At 48.0% G+C, this 13,989-nt stretch overlaps 1 long non-coding RNA gene across 1 annotated transcript in view; it reads left to right on the top strand.

The window, feature by feature from the left end:
* The first annotated feature begins 680 nt into the window (after window positions 1-680).
* LOC118935957 (uncharacterized) overlaps window positions 681-13,989 on the top strand; it is a 46,169-nt gene continuing 32,860 nt past the window's right edge. Inside the window, exon 1 of the long non-coding RNA XR_008995077.1 lies at window positions 681-775. This is a non-coding gene — a long non-coding RNA (uncharacterized LOC118935957). The remainder of the gene's footprint in view (window positions 776-13,989) is intronic.

The raw sequence follows: 13,989 nt of genomic DNA, 5'->3' as shown, positions 1-13,989 counted from the left end.
GCATTTTCCAGTATTATTGGTCAATTGACTACATCTTTATGGGTGTTCCCACAAAGCCCCTCTCTTTAGAGGATATTTGACCCATGAGCTCAGTCACGTGGACGTCTAACTAAAGCCAAACCTAGGAAGCGCCTTGGGGGTAAATCAGGGTGGCCCTACTTACTTGGAGACCTTCCGAGAGGGGCCGTAACTGCCCATCGCCGGAGCAGAGTGCTGCAGAGTTAGGTCGTACACCACCCAGATGGGCTCTTGTTCAACTGCACATGTGGTCTGGGCCCGTCCATGACAAAGCAGGCAGCTCACCCTTGCCTCTGCACCTCCTGCGTCGGACCATTGCCATCTCCATTTCCTGTTCCACACGTGTCTTTTATACCCACCCCTACTTCCAACACAGATGGCATTCGCCGAGGCGAATCATGTCACCATCCCCCGTGTCTTCACACCCACCTCAGGGTGCTGGGGCTACTTAAAAACTCCATCCTCGGCGTCCACAGTTGTCCAAGTCTCCTCCACCTCCCAGACAATTCTTTGTTTCTCCCTGTTTTCCTAACTGGGGTCACGTTCCCATGACATAAAATTAAAGTGCACCATGCAGGGGAATTCCTTCTGTAGGCTGAGGCTGATAATGACTGTGTTCACTCGTACGTCTACATCTGCAACGTGTAGGGGTGTGATGGACATTCAGAAAGCGTTTGCTGACTTGATCAACGGGACAACCAATATTGAAGCGATTACACCGTGTCACGGGCAGAACCTCTCACGCTGGTTGGGGAAAGTCCAACCTCAAAACACACTTTAACCTTATCTTCAAGCATCTCATGTATCTTTGTCTTATTCGTAGGAAAATGTGATTTTCCTGATCGTGTGAGCCTTGGCCATCCTCTAAACCCTTTGGTTCCATGAGGGCAGAGAGTGTGGACTGTTTTATAAATAGCCCCTGAAACACCCACACAGTATAAAGACCCTCATGGCCACAACTGAGGCTAGAGAAATGGCAGCCATGTGCAGAAGAGGCCGCGCTGGGATGGGGAGGCTGTGCTTCTAACAATGGGGGCCTCTCCTCATGATCGATGCCACCCTTGGCCATCCCCCAGGTCCTTCCCTCTCCCCTGGAGAGCCGCATTCCACCCCCCCCCAAGATAATGAGAGCTATTCCACATCTGCATTTGCCTGCCATTCAACAGATAGACATTTCTGCTGTCATCCTGGCACATATGCATCCTTATTTTCAACACCCACTCATTGCATTTTCCCTCCTATCCCCTGTCCCATCTCTGTGGGATGTAATTGTCCTCTGCTGGCTGAGGAAAGGCGGCCACGTGTCAAATGGCAAATTCGAGTCGCTCCGGAGCTTGGCTGCGCGCTGAAGCCGACGTGTGGAAGGGCAGCCACCTGGGCTTGTGTGTGATTCATGTCAACTCGCGTCTTCTCTTCTCCCAGGCGGCCACCTTTTGTCCAGAGCATCAACCTGCTCTTTCTGTTTGTCATAAATCATGTCCTGACTATCAATCTATGTCAATGAGTTAATTGATGAAAATGTTTAGCGTCTGACACATAGTTATCGCTCAGTAAATATTAAATCTTACAGGAAGGGGGGTCAAGGGGAGGTACGAAGGAAGGTTTCGGGTTTCTCTGAGAAGGTGACGTTTAAGCTGATATGTGGAGAAAAGTTAGGTCTGTGCAGAGGGAGACCTTTGGAACAGGAAGATGAACCCAAGCAGAGGTGCTGACTCACAGGGTGGAAGGATCAGGGATGAGATGGAGCCAGAGGCGGGTGGGGGGGTCCCCGCTGGAGAAGTGGACAGCCAGAGGGCTCCGTTTGGAGGACAGTCGTCAGGGCTGCGTCCACGTGGTTATTCAGTGCACCCCCTCGACGATGCTCTCTCCCTGTCTCTCATCTCTCTTGTCTCTCTGTCTCCGTCTCTGATTCTGCCCTGATATGCTAACCATACCATTCCCAAGGTCAAGGGGACGTCTGAGCCCGCAAGCCAGCTCCGTCTCCCGCCTTCAGCTGGAACTCCCGTCTCGGTTGCTGAGTCACGCTCTGCATGCTGGTTCCACTGCCTCCCCAGAGCCCGCAAATGCCCCCGGGACACCCCTGTTCTCCAAGAGGCCAGATGCTCCCTAGGGGGGTGCAGTGACCCCAGGCTCTTGGGGATGGGCACTGGTTTTTCTGTCTGAACGTCTGCCTCCACATTCCTCGGAACCCCAGGTCACCTTCCCGCACAAAGCACGGTTGCCTGCTTCCCCATGCCCCGTCCCGAGCTGCACCCACCGCCAGCTGGCCTGTCGGCCTCAGAAACGTGCCTGTCCATTCTCCAGTGCATCCCTGGCTGGCCGCACCTAACAGAGTCATGGAGAAAAGACGCCCCATGGTGGGACACGTCCCGTGGTTGGTCAGTCCTGTGGCTTCTGGTCCTGGCAAATGGATAATACTAATTTCTTCCATACCATGGGGTTGTGACGATTAGAATCAAACCATGCCATTCTGCCCTCCACCCATGATAGTGATTGCCTTGAATTCTCCATCTCTGCGCCCACCTCGGCCCAGCATTTGGCCACCATCAAAACCCTCGTTCTGACGACTAGCAATTAACAAATGGACCCGGTACCAGCATGTGGCTGGCGACGGCCGTCACTGCATCCCCGTCACCAGGAAATGTGTTCCCCACGTGCAGACCCCGCGCTGACTCACTGGGTTCCCCAAATTCCTCCAGGGGCCCCGTAGAGTCCAGGAATTATTCTGAGTCATCACTGACAGGCTGTATGTAGCGGCGTTTTAGGTTTACAGAGAAACTGAGCAGAGTGTGCAGACGGCTCTGTTTGTGTCAGTGTCACAACCCGTATGGATAGATTACTGTCATGAAGAACTTGTATCTTCGGTTGTCCTTAACTCCTCGCTGGTGTCACACATTCTGTGGGACTGGACACCCCAGTGACGCGGATCCATGTTTATGGCATCATACAGAGGAGTATCTCACTGCCCCCTCAGTCCTCTGGGTGACCCTGTAGTGATGGATCCGTGTCACATACATGTGTCCAAACCCACAGAAACAGCAACACCATGAGTGACCCCGATGTAGACCCTAGACTCTGGGGGTAGGGGGTGGGGGACGATGACGTGTCTACGTAGATTCATCAGCGCCCCGAATGTCCCATCTCGTGGGGACGCTGACAGTGGAGAAGCCTGTGCATGTGGGGGGGGGAGTCCAGGAAAACTCTGCCCTTTCCCCTCCATTTTGCTTGAACCTACAACTGCTTTTAAAAATTGTCTTTAAAAAGAAAAGTTCTCTGTGCCCTGGCAGTTCATCCCTCCCTCTCTCCACGTAAGCCCCTGGGTCCGAACCAGCAGTCTTGTTGGTCATTGGCTGTAATGGCAGGGCTACGTTTTTGCATCTGTTGCCTGGACAAGTAAGTGGTGGGGCCTGGGTGGCTGGGTCACTAGTCTGTGGCTCTGGAAACAGCTCGCTTGTGAAGTGCACCACCAGCCCCCGGCCTCCTTGAATGTTGCTTCCTGGGGCCAACTTCTGTTCCCCTGCATTGGAGGAAAGATCTGCCTCTGTGAGCCCATGTCTGTGGTGGGGACCCGCAAAAGCAGAGCCTGAGGTAAGGGTCTGGTGCCTCCTGATGGAGCAGGACGGAGCCAGAAGGGAAGGCAGGAAGCCTGGAGAGGTTGGGTCTCAGTGCAGGTCCAAGCAGAGGGCGGCTGTGTACCCTCTGTCTCCCCACTCTGGGCAGAGAAGCTGCTTAGGGTAGGAAGTAAAACCTGTGCACTGTGGGATATCTGAGCGTGCACATGGAGGAAGAGATGAAGGGGGACTGTGAGCACATGGGGGCAAGGGCTCTGTCTGCTGCAGGTCCTTCCACATGAAAGCCTGTCTGTGTGCCACCGTGTCGGTGCCTTGCGGCTCCAAGTCTGACCCCCACAGGTGGCACCCACTGGCTTCCTTCCTGAGAGCTGCCCCCCACATGCATCCAACAGAGCTGAGCGTGGACCCAGCACACAGTGTCCTGGAGCGCATTCATGACAGAAGTACCACCTCCAGTGGGTGCCCACGGAGAGCCATGCTCCTACATCATCCCTGCCCAGTGCCCACCCGCTCTTCCCACATCCGGGCTTCATAAGACTCCTCGAGAACCCCTTCTGCGTGGGGGCACCTGCCTTCTCACAATTTGCCCATCACCTCTCTTTGGGGAAACAAGGTTGGAAAAACGGACTGAAGTTTTTATAAGCGCTGGCTTCATGCAAAGTCCAGGATGGTAGTGACGCTCACCCACTCCTTGGCACAAAGAGGGTTTCTGAGGACAGTGTTCCTTCCTGGCCCCGGGTCTCTGAGAGGCACCCAGAGCCCTCCCTGTGGGCTGGGCACCCGAGGACAGCATTTATGGCACTTTTCCCATCCTCTTTGTGATAAGCTCCCTTTGCCCAGAATCGCCCACGGACGGCTCACCCTCCTGGCACCCAGTCATTTCCCCGACACCCTGAATTAACTGTGCGGGTAATTGGGGGGGCCGTTTCCAGGAGAGGTGACGCCCCTTCCTCTCCAGGATGGTTCTCTCTGTGGTACGGATGCCTGCCTCTTGTCTCCACATGATTTTGCAGGCTCAGTGCTTTGAGTCCCTGCGCCTCCCGATCACCCGGGAATAATGGTGTTTGCCAGTTGGTGTGTGTTTCTGAGGGGCGGGCTTGCCATGGGGTAAGCGTGTCCCCCTCTGATAAGAACAGAAAATCCAGGATTTTCTCAAGGTCCCCAAAGCAGTGAGTGACGGGTGAGATTCTAGGTTAGGTCTTCTGGACAGCAAAGCAAGTCATTTCGATCATTCATTCATGGAAACATGTTGAACTTGTACTATACATACCAGGGTCTGGAGACTAGGCTGGAAAAAAAAATGAACAGAAATCAGTGAAATACAGTCATCTGTGTGCCTGTCTGCAATGTGTTTATGTGGGAATAGGAGGGAGACATAAGAGAGGAAGAAAAAAGAGAGACACTCACACTTTAGTATAAATAATGATGAGGAGTCTGCATCTTTGCAATAAAAGAAAGTAAAGGTCCTAAGAAACAATAATTGATGGAGAAATGGGACTTGGCAGGAGCTGGCTGAAGTGTCACCAAATGTATCCTTAATTCCTGCCTCCCTGCACGCAGTAAACCTGTTACACTTGCAGGAAGATAGAAGCCTGAGCCAGGGGACTGGTGGATTTGTAAAGCCGGCCACACACTTGGCCGCCTCCAGGTCCCCCTGCACACCTGGTCCTTCCCAAGATCCCCTCTGAGCTTCACTCCCCACCAATCTCTTGGTGCCTCTCTTCGTCTTAATTAGACACATTGAGAAACAAATGCCGATAGACCGGCCGTGGGAAGAGGCTGCACCCCTTGGCGGGTTCCCATCCGTGGCCACAGGACAATTCCAGGGTCCTCCGTGGGACGTGGTGTCCAGCTCCAGTGTCTGGTGAGGGTCCATGGTGTCGGGCACCCAGAGCCGGGCTGTGCCCATTAGAAACCTCCCAGCACCCTGTGATGCGAGCACAGGCCCGTGGCCCGGGCCTGCTGCCGTGGGCTGACGGGCACCCTCCCACCCTCTCCGCGGGCTGGGTCTTCCCCCCACGACCACCCACACACACACACCTTAGGGTACAGGTTTCCGCCACTCACCCCCGCGTTATGCACCTGGAATGCCCAGCCTGGCTGGCTCCCCCTTAACTGCAGGTTAGGGCTGCCCGAGCGACGGGCACTGGGGAATGGGTGTCTACGAGCGAGCCTGCCTCTCCAAAATAGAAAGACCTTTCCAACATCCTGGGAAGGAACCCGGAGGCTGCCGCTCTCAAAGGAATAATGGTCCCCTGACAAAATGAACACTTAAACAGTCACATCCGTGCCTGGCCATCAAGGGGGAGGTCCCCACAAAAGCGGGGGCATGTTTCAGGCAGGATCAAAGTGTGAGAAAATAGGCGGGGGTGCAAGCAAACCCCACGGGTGTCTGGGAGATGCCAATGTGAGTCACCCAGATCTCAGCACGTGGGTTTGTTGCAAAGACTTTAAAGTTGAGGCGATGCAAACACATTCCCCTTTGTGAGCAACGTGGTGCAGCCGTGAATCACTTAAGATTTCTGGGTCTGACTGGATATGGGAATTCAGTCTCTGTCTCTCTTGTTACTGACATTGATCTCAGTTTATAAAAAATCTTAAGGAAAACCGCCTCTCTCTCTTGAATTCATTAGGAATCCCTAGGGGAGGAAGGAAATTTATCTGTGAAAACAATTTTTTTATTTTGGTATCATTAATCTACAATTACATGAGGAACATTATGGTTACTAGACTCCCCCCTTCACCAAGTCCCCCCCCCACCCCATTACAGTCACTGTCCATCAGCGTAATAAGATGTTGTGGAATCACTACTTGTCTTCTCTGTGTTGCACAGCCCTCCCTGTGCTGCCCCCCACATTATACATGCTAATCATAAGGCCCCCTTTCTTCCCCCGCCCCCTTATCCCTCCCTTCCCACCCACCCTCCCCAGTCCCTTCCCTTTGGTACCTGTTAGTCCATTCTTGGGTTCTGTGAGTCTTCTGCTGTTTTGCTCCTTCAGTTTTTTGTTTGTTCTTATGCTCCACAGATGAGTGAAATCATTTGGTACTTGTCCTTCTCTGCCAGGCTTATTTCACTGAGCATAATACCCTCTAGCTCCATCCATGTTGTTGCAAATGGTAGGATTTGTGAAAAAAATTTTAAAAGTTGAACAGAGTAGGGAGGTTTAGGGGGTTTGGGCGTTTTGCTTTAAAAAATACTGGGGTGGTTATTTATTTTTTATTTGTTTTGGAGGAAAGGGGTTCTATTCGGATGGGGTAGCATGTTTTCTAGAAAGAACACATTGGTGGTCCTGTGGCAAATGGATTAGATGGGAATAAGCCCAGAACAGGGAAACCAGCCGTAATGCTGGAGGGGCAGAGAGAGAGAAGTGCACCGTGTGAAGGAGACAGAACCGATTCTGGGAACGGGTGGCTGTGGATTTCAAAGAAGTGGGGAGGGAAGCAAATTCAGCTGTTTTCAGGGATTCCCACAGCCAGGCAAGGAAGCGGGAACTGGGGAGGGTCTGGGGGCAAGCCTTGGGGAGCTCACTGGTGGACATGTGCCCACCATCCATGTGGCAATTTCTGGCATCCAGTCGCCTCACGGCAATTACCTAGTCTCAGATTCCAGGCATATGCCATCAACTGGTCTTTGACAAGGAGCCAAGAACTCACAGTGGGGACTGGGTGGCCTCTTCTGCACACGGTGTTGGGAAAACTCGATGGTCACATCCAGAAGAATAGCCTTTCTTCTGGACCTTTGCCTCACGCTACACACAAACATTTACTCAAGATGCATGAAAGACGTAAAATATAAGATCTGAAGCCATAAAACTCCTAGCAGAAAACAGAGTAAGAGCTTTAGGACATTGGTCTCAGCAAGGATGTCACGCAGGGGACCCCAAAATCAGAGACAAGATAAACGGAAGCAGGTAAGTGGGATGGCAGCAAATTGGGAACCATGTACACGGCAGAGGAATCCATCGAGGGTGCGGGCACAGCCTACAGAATATTTGCAAACCATGTACTTGATCATAAAGAGCCCGCATTTCGGGTGTCATCAGCTACCTTAAAAAATAGTCCGGAGCTATAATCTAACTCCACATTAGATTGTGAGTTTTGCTTTATAACAGGAGTTCTGAATTCTGCTTTGTCCAGATGGAGCAATTTGTCTTCCTTCTGCATACAAGCTAACTCGACGTTACCTTCTTACCCAGAGATACAACCTGTATTCTTATGTGCTTTCTGGCCCCCCAGGAATATAAAAAGGACTCTGAAATTGTTTGATTTCTCAGACAGTTGGTAGGCTTTCCTTGATTCTCTGAAGGACCCTCCTTCACACTGGTGTTCCTCCCGCATCTTGAGGCAACCCCCAGGTCCTCTGAGGGGCTCCCCGAGCCTTGCAAATCAGATTCTGTGTTTCTGAAAACTGTGTCTTACTGCTTTAAAAGGGTTTTATTTTGCCTTTCATCCAATTCCCTTTAAAATTCTCTGAACAAGTGTATGCCTGCCCAAAATTCACACTCGGGGAACTTCCAGTAGGCAATTTGATGCATTATGTTGGCATGAATGAGGTTGGAAGACACAAAGTTCATTTTTCTGGAGCTGCGCCACAAACAGCCCTGGCTTTGCACACAGAAAAAAACTGGGAAGCCATCAACAAAAGCCACCGTTCTGCTGACCTCACAGGAGGAAGGAGGTCCCCCGCTGAGGGCCAATGCTCCTGTCTGGGCACAATAAAGGACAAGGGGATCAGGCATATGTCCAGAGAATCACACTCATGTGGAAAATTGCTATGTGTCATGGAGCCTGGAAACTGCATTTTGCTGTCACTGTTCATCAAACTACCCAGGCATTTCCTGTCAAACTTGTATATTGAAGCAAACTCCCCAAATGCTCTATTGACAGTATATTATTTGGGAAGGAAAAGCCACTCCCAAAACACTTCCCTTAAAGATCTACAATTGTTCATGTGACTCAGAAAAGCCATGCTTGGCATCATGACAGAAATTCAAGCTTTAATGCTTGCTTCCACTTTTTATGGTTTTGACCTACAGAGCCAAGCGGGTCTGTTCCAATTCTCTTAGAAGCACTGTAATTTCTGATTCTCAAATGGAAATGCACACTAGCAGGACTTCATCCTTTGGGTGATGGAGGTAGATGTCAGGATCTGGGATGTCCTTCCAGTCACCTCCTAGGACCATTATTTTAACTCTGATTTTTGAGCCTCACAATAAAGCCAATGAGAAAAAGTAAATCCACAAAGTTTAAAAATTTAAAAATACAAGCGGCACGTGCGTAGCGGCATTATCCACAGTAGCTAAAATGCTGAAGCAACTTGAATAGAAGGGTGTCCCTCCAAATTCACTTCCACCCAACACCTCAGAATGGGACCTTATTTGGAAATAGGGTCTTTGCAGATGTGTTTAGTTAAGGTAATATCACACCAATATGGCGAGTATCCTCATAAGGAATGCCAAAGATGGCTAGGAATTTAGACTTCCAGGCACAGCACAAAATCTCTCTCAGAGCTTCCAGAAGGTGTCAACCCTACTGACACCTTGAATTCACATTTCTAGTCTCTAGAGCTGAGAAGATTTCTTTGTTTAAAGCCACCAAGGTGGGTGTTTTGTTACAACAGCCCTAGAAGAGTAACACAGGTCTTGATGACTGATTTAGGTATATTTGAATGATCGACTCTGCTCAAGGGAATTTCAGCCCCATGGCCAGAAGGTGCCATATGGTTATCAGGCCAATCCATCTAAATCATGCAACAGGTATGAGTGTATCTAGTCAACATAACAAGATGACAGAGTAGGGCCAAGAGATGATTATTTTGCCTACCTCATATCATACACAAATTCCCATGGGGATGGAGAAAATGATGCAGGATTAAATCCTACTGGGATTACCTGTCAGTGTCTCAGGTCAAGAATATTTCACAGTAGAGGAACACTGGGAAATTTTTGCAATACATCCTGTCCACAAAGCAAGCATAGCCTTTCTGGGTAAAGGATTTCGACCCCCTCAAGTGGATCCTGGTGGCTGACTCTTTGACATCCAAATATGACAGTTCAGATGCAGGTGGTTCACCCGATGCACCCAAGTGGCCATCAGGCATCTAGAGCAAGTCTCTCCCCGTCCCACCAGCTGGGGTCTGCTGGCGATGCGGTCCCTTCCTGCCAGCCCATGTCTAAGCTTGGCCCTTGTCCTTACCAGTCTGTTATGGTAAGAGAAGCCTTCTGGTTACCAGCATACCAATGTGGTTATTTTAATAGATTTAGACAAACTTAATTGGGACAAAAGGTGATCAGAATGCTTAAGTAACCAACTGTAAATCTGGCACAACCAACATTATTAGTGATGAAAGAAGCTTTCACAGAGAGAACGGGGTAACTCCCTGAAAGTAACCAAGCTGCTCTGCCTTTAAAATGGGCAAAAATCAACAAAAGTCCGCCATCCTTTGTGTCTTAGAAGGACACTAATTCTAGCAATGGGGGCCCCACCCTCATGACCTCATTTAAACCCAATGACCTTCCAGAAGTCCCACCTCCCAATGACATCCCTCTGGGTGGGGTCAGGAGGTCACGCCCGTTCAGTCCACAGAATTTAGTCTTGTATATAGCAGTATCCAGTTGCTCAAAACGGAATCCAGGAATGGGTTCCCAACTGTTCCTTCTCCTCTTTCCCTGTAGCCAATTCGTTTTTATGCTTTGTCAATGCTGCCCACGGTGCATCCGTCCCATCTGTCTGCTTCTCCCCATCGCAGCTGGACCACAGTCATAGTCCTGGAAATGTGTCTCTCCCCCTTCCGACAGTTCTCGTAATCACTCCTCAAGAAGTGCAGCGGATGCAGCAGCCGTGACTCCAGCACAGGCTAAACAACCCCCCGCCGTACATATAAGCCCCAGATGCTCCGTTCCTGCCCCAGGCTTTTCCATCTCACGGGCTCCTGTTGCAAACACACCAAGCCTGTCTCTGCTGTCTGATGGCAGCCATTCCGTCCATCCTGGCCCAAAGTGGTCCTTTCTTGAGGGCATCCGTTCTCTCTTGGAAGGCTCAGGAAGAATGTCAGCTCCTCAGAGAGACTTCCCCTGATTTTTCCATTCACAGGGACCTCTTCCCCCTATTGGGATTCATGTTCTCCAGGAGTAGAAAGAGTCTCTAATGGAGGCTGTCTGCTCCTCCCAGGACCTGCCTCCTAAGCGGTGATCGGTCAAAACGTGTTAGATGAATCAGAGAGGGAGTGACTGCTGTCACCGACCTCCCATGTCTGGGAGAGATGCCTCCTCCCCTAAGATGTCTTTCACCATCTCGTCTGCCCAGGTAGTAGCTGGTCGCCTGAGGCTCACCCCTAGTGCTAATTCTTCCTCCTTCACCTCCAAACCCCAATTACAGGAAGAATAAGATGGGCAAGCAGAGAGAAACCCCTGGAAAGCAGATCTGGTTGGCACTCCTGCACCAGAAACATGCAGGGAGTTTGGCCAGACATGGTGCTAAGCATAAAATCAAACAAAAGACAAACCAGAGCTGTTGAAGAAGGAGAAGAAGATCTTAAGGAAAATCATAGCAATTACGAGGGTCAGAGGAAATTGGAATATTCGATCCTAGGAAATAAACAAAGACAAAATGGTCTTCGCAACATAGAAAAAATATAAGTGCCGAGTTTAAAACACCATCGCAAGTGGTTTGCACTGTGGGAAATGAAATTATGGTGAAATGGAAAATCGACAAGAAAAAAAAATGTTTCCTGCATGCAGAAGGAAACATTAAATGCTGGGGGAAAAACAAGAGAAAAAGATCAATGTGGAGACGTTAAGAAGACTCCCCAAAGCCAACTTGTGAGAAATGGGATTTCCTACAAAAGAATATGGAATAAATGGCTCAGAAGCAATAATTATAGAAATAATAGAAATGTTGCCAGCCAGAGAAGTAGACAGAAAAATGACATTGCTGAAAGCTGAGCAAAAATTTATTCTGGGAGAATTGTCAAACAAGGTAAAGAAAACTCTTACAAGTATTCACAGGAAGATAAAAATAACAAAAAAGCCAAAAGCATTTTGTCTTCATTTTATCTGAGCCATAATGATACAGGATTGCCAAGCATTGATAGGGAAAAATATTGTTATTAAGATAACAATGAGGCCATTTGTAGAATTATCTATTTCTTCTACAGTATTGTTAAAATCATTTTAAATATATCATTGTAAATATAAATAATGTTAAATATATTTCAATTTCAAGTAATTTTAAATATAGTTAATACAAGTAGTTCACACTATTTGGCACAGTGATGACGCCATGTGGCAAAGTCATGTGGTGGACAGGAAACCACTTTCTACATAAATCCTGTATGGAAAGGGTGAATCCCTTAAATCACACCATTTTCCCCATGGCTGACGATCGCATTCAGAGCAGTTAGGAAGTGGAGACAGGGTTCGATCTTTATTGCACACTTCAAAAAAGCATGGCTAACCAAAAACAAAACAGACCATGATTTTCAAATGTCATTGCTAAATGGCCACAGGTCATCTTTGTCCTGCAATCTATCCAGCCGTGGAACAGGAACAAAATATCTTTCATAGGATTTTTTGTTTGTTTTTGTTTTGTTTTGCTATTACAAAGTTGCAGTGAATATCCTTCTTCATATTTCTTGGTGAACTTTTGCTCATCTATCTATAGGGGAAATTCTTATCAGTAGAATTTTGTAACCTTTAACGTGTGGGTCTTGTCTTTTCTTTGTTAAGTCATCACTGATATATACTCTTATGAAGGTTTCACATAAAAAACGATGGTTACTACATTTGCTGGTATTATCAAGTCCTGGTGATACCCCATTGCAGTCACTGTCCTTCAGTGCAGTAAGATGCCACAGAGTCCCTATTTGCCTTCTCTGTGCTACATTGTCTTCCCTGTGACCCGACACACACCATGTGCACTAATCATGATACCTCAACAATCCCCTTCTCGTTCCCTCCTCACCCACCCTCCCCTTTGGTAACCACTAGTCCCTTCTTGGAGTCTGGGTGTCTACTGCTGTTTTGTTCCTTCAGTTTTGCTTTGTTGTTATACTCCACAAATGAGTGAAATCATTTGGTACTTGTCTTTCTCCGCCTGGCTTATTTCACTGAGCATAATACCCTCTAGCTCCATCCATGTTGTTGCAAATAGGATTTGTTTTCTTATGGCTGAATAATATTCCATTGCGTATATGTACCACATCTTCTTTATCCATTCATCTACTGATGGACACTTAGGTTGTTTCCATATCTTGGCTATTGTAAATAGTGCTGTGATAAACATAGGGATGCATCTGTCTTTTTGAATCTGAGATCTTGCTTTCTTTGGGTAAATTCCTAGGAATGGAACCCCTGGGTCAAATGGTATTTCTATTTTGAGTTTTTTGAGGAACCTCCATACTGCTTTCCACAATGGTGGAACTACCTTACATTCCCACCAGCAGTGTAGGAGGGTCCCCTTTCTCTGCATCCTCACCAGCATTTGTTGTTCTTAGTCTTTTCTATGTTGGCCATCCTAACTGGTGTGAGGTGATATCTCATTGTGGTTTTCATTTGCATTTGCCTGATAATTAGTGATGTGGAGCATCTTTTCATGTGTCTGTTGGCCATCTGAATTTCTTCTTTGGAGAAGTGTCTGTTCATATCCTCTGCCCATTTTTTAATCAGGTTATTTGTTTTTTGGTTGTTGAGGCATGTGAGTTCTTTATATACTTTGGATGTTAACCCCTTGTCAGATATGTCATTTATGAATATATTCTCCCATACTGTAGGATGCCTTTTTGTTCTGTTGATGTGTCCTTTGCTGTACAGAAGCTTTTTAGCATGATGTAGTCCCATTTATTCATTGTTGCTTTTGTTTCCCTTGCTTGAGGAGGTGCGTTCAGGAAAAAGTTGCTCATGTTTATATTCAAGAGATTTTTGCCTATGTTTTCTTCTAAGAGTTTTATGGTTTCATGACTTACATTCAAGTCTTTGATCCATTTCAAATTTACTTTTGTGTATGGGGTTAGACAGTGATCCAGTTTCATTCTCTTACATGTAGCGGTCCAGTTTTGCCAGCACCATCTGTTGAAGAGACTGTCATTTCCCCATTGTATGTCCATGGCTCCTTTATCAAATATTAATTGGCCATATATGTTTGGGTTAATGTTTGGAGTCTCTAGTCTGTTCCACTGGTCTGTAGCTCTGTTCTTGTGCCAGTACCAAATTGTCTTGATCACTGTGGCTTTGTAGCAGAGCTTGAAGTTGGAGAGCATAATCCCCCCAGCTTTATTCTTCCTTCTCAGGATTTCTTTGGCTATTCAGGGTCTTTTGTGGTTCCATATGAATTTTAGAACTATTTGCTCTAGTTCATTGAAGAATGCTATTGGTATTTTGATAGGGATTGAGTTGAATCTGTA

This window comes from Manis pentadactyla, chromosome X (assembly GCF_030020395.1).
Source record: "Manis pentadactyla isolate mManPen7 chromosome X, mManPen7.hap1, whole genome shotgun sequence".
Lineage (NCBI taxonomy): Eukaryota > Metazoa > Chordata > Mammalia > Pholidota > Manidae > Manis > Manis pentadactyla.
This window is presented reverse-complemented; position numbering and strand designations above follow the sequence as displayed.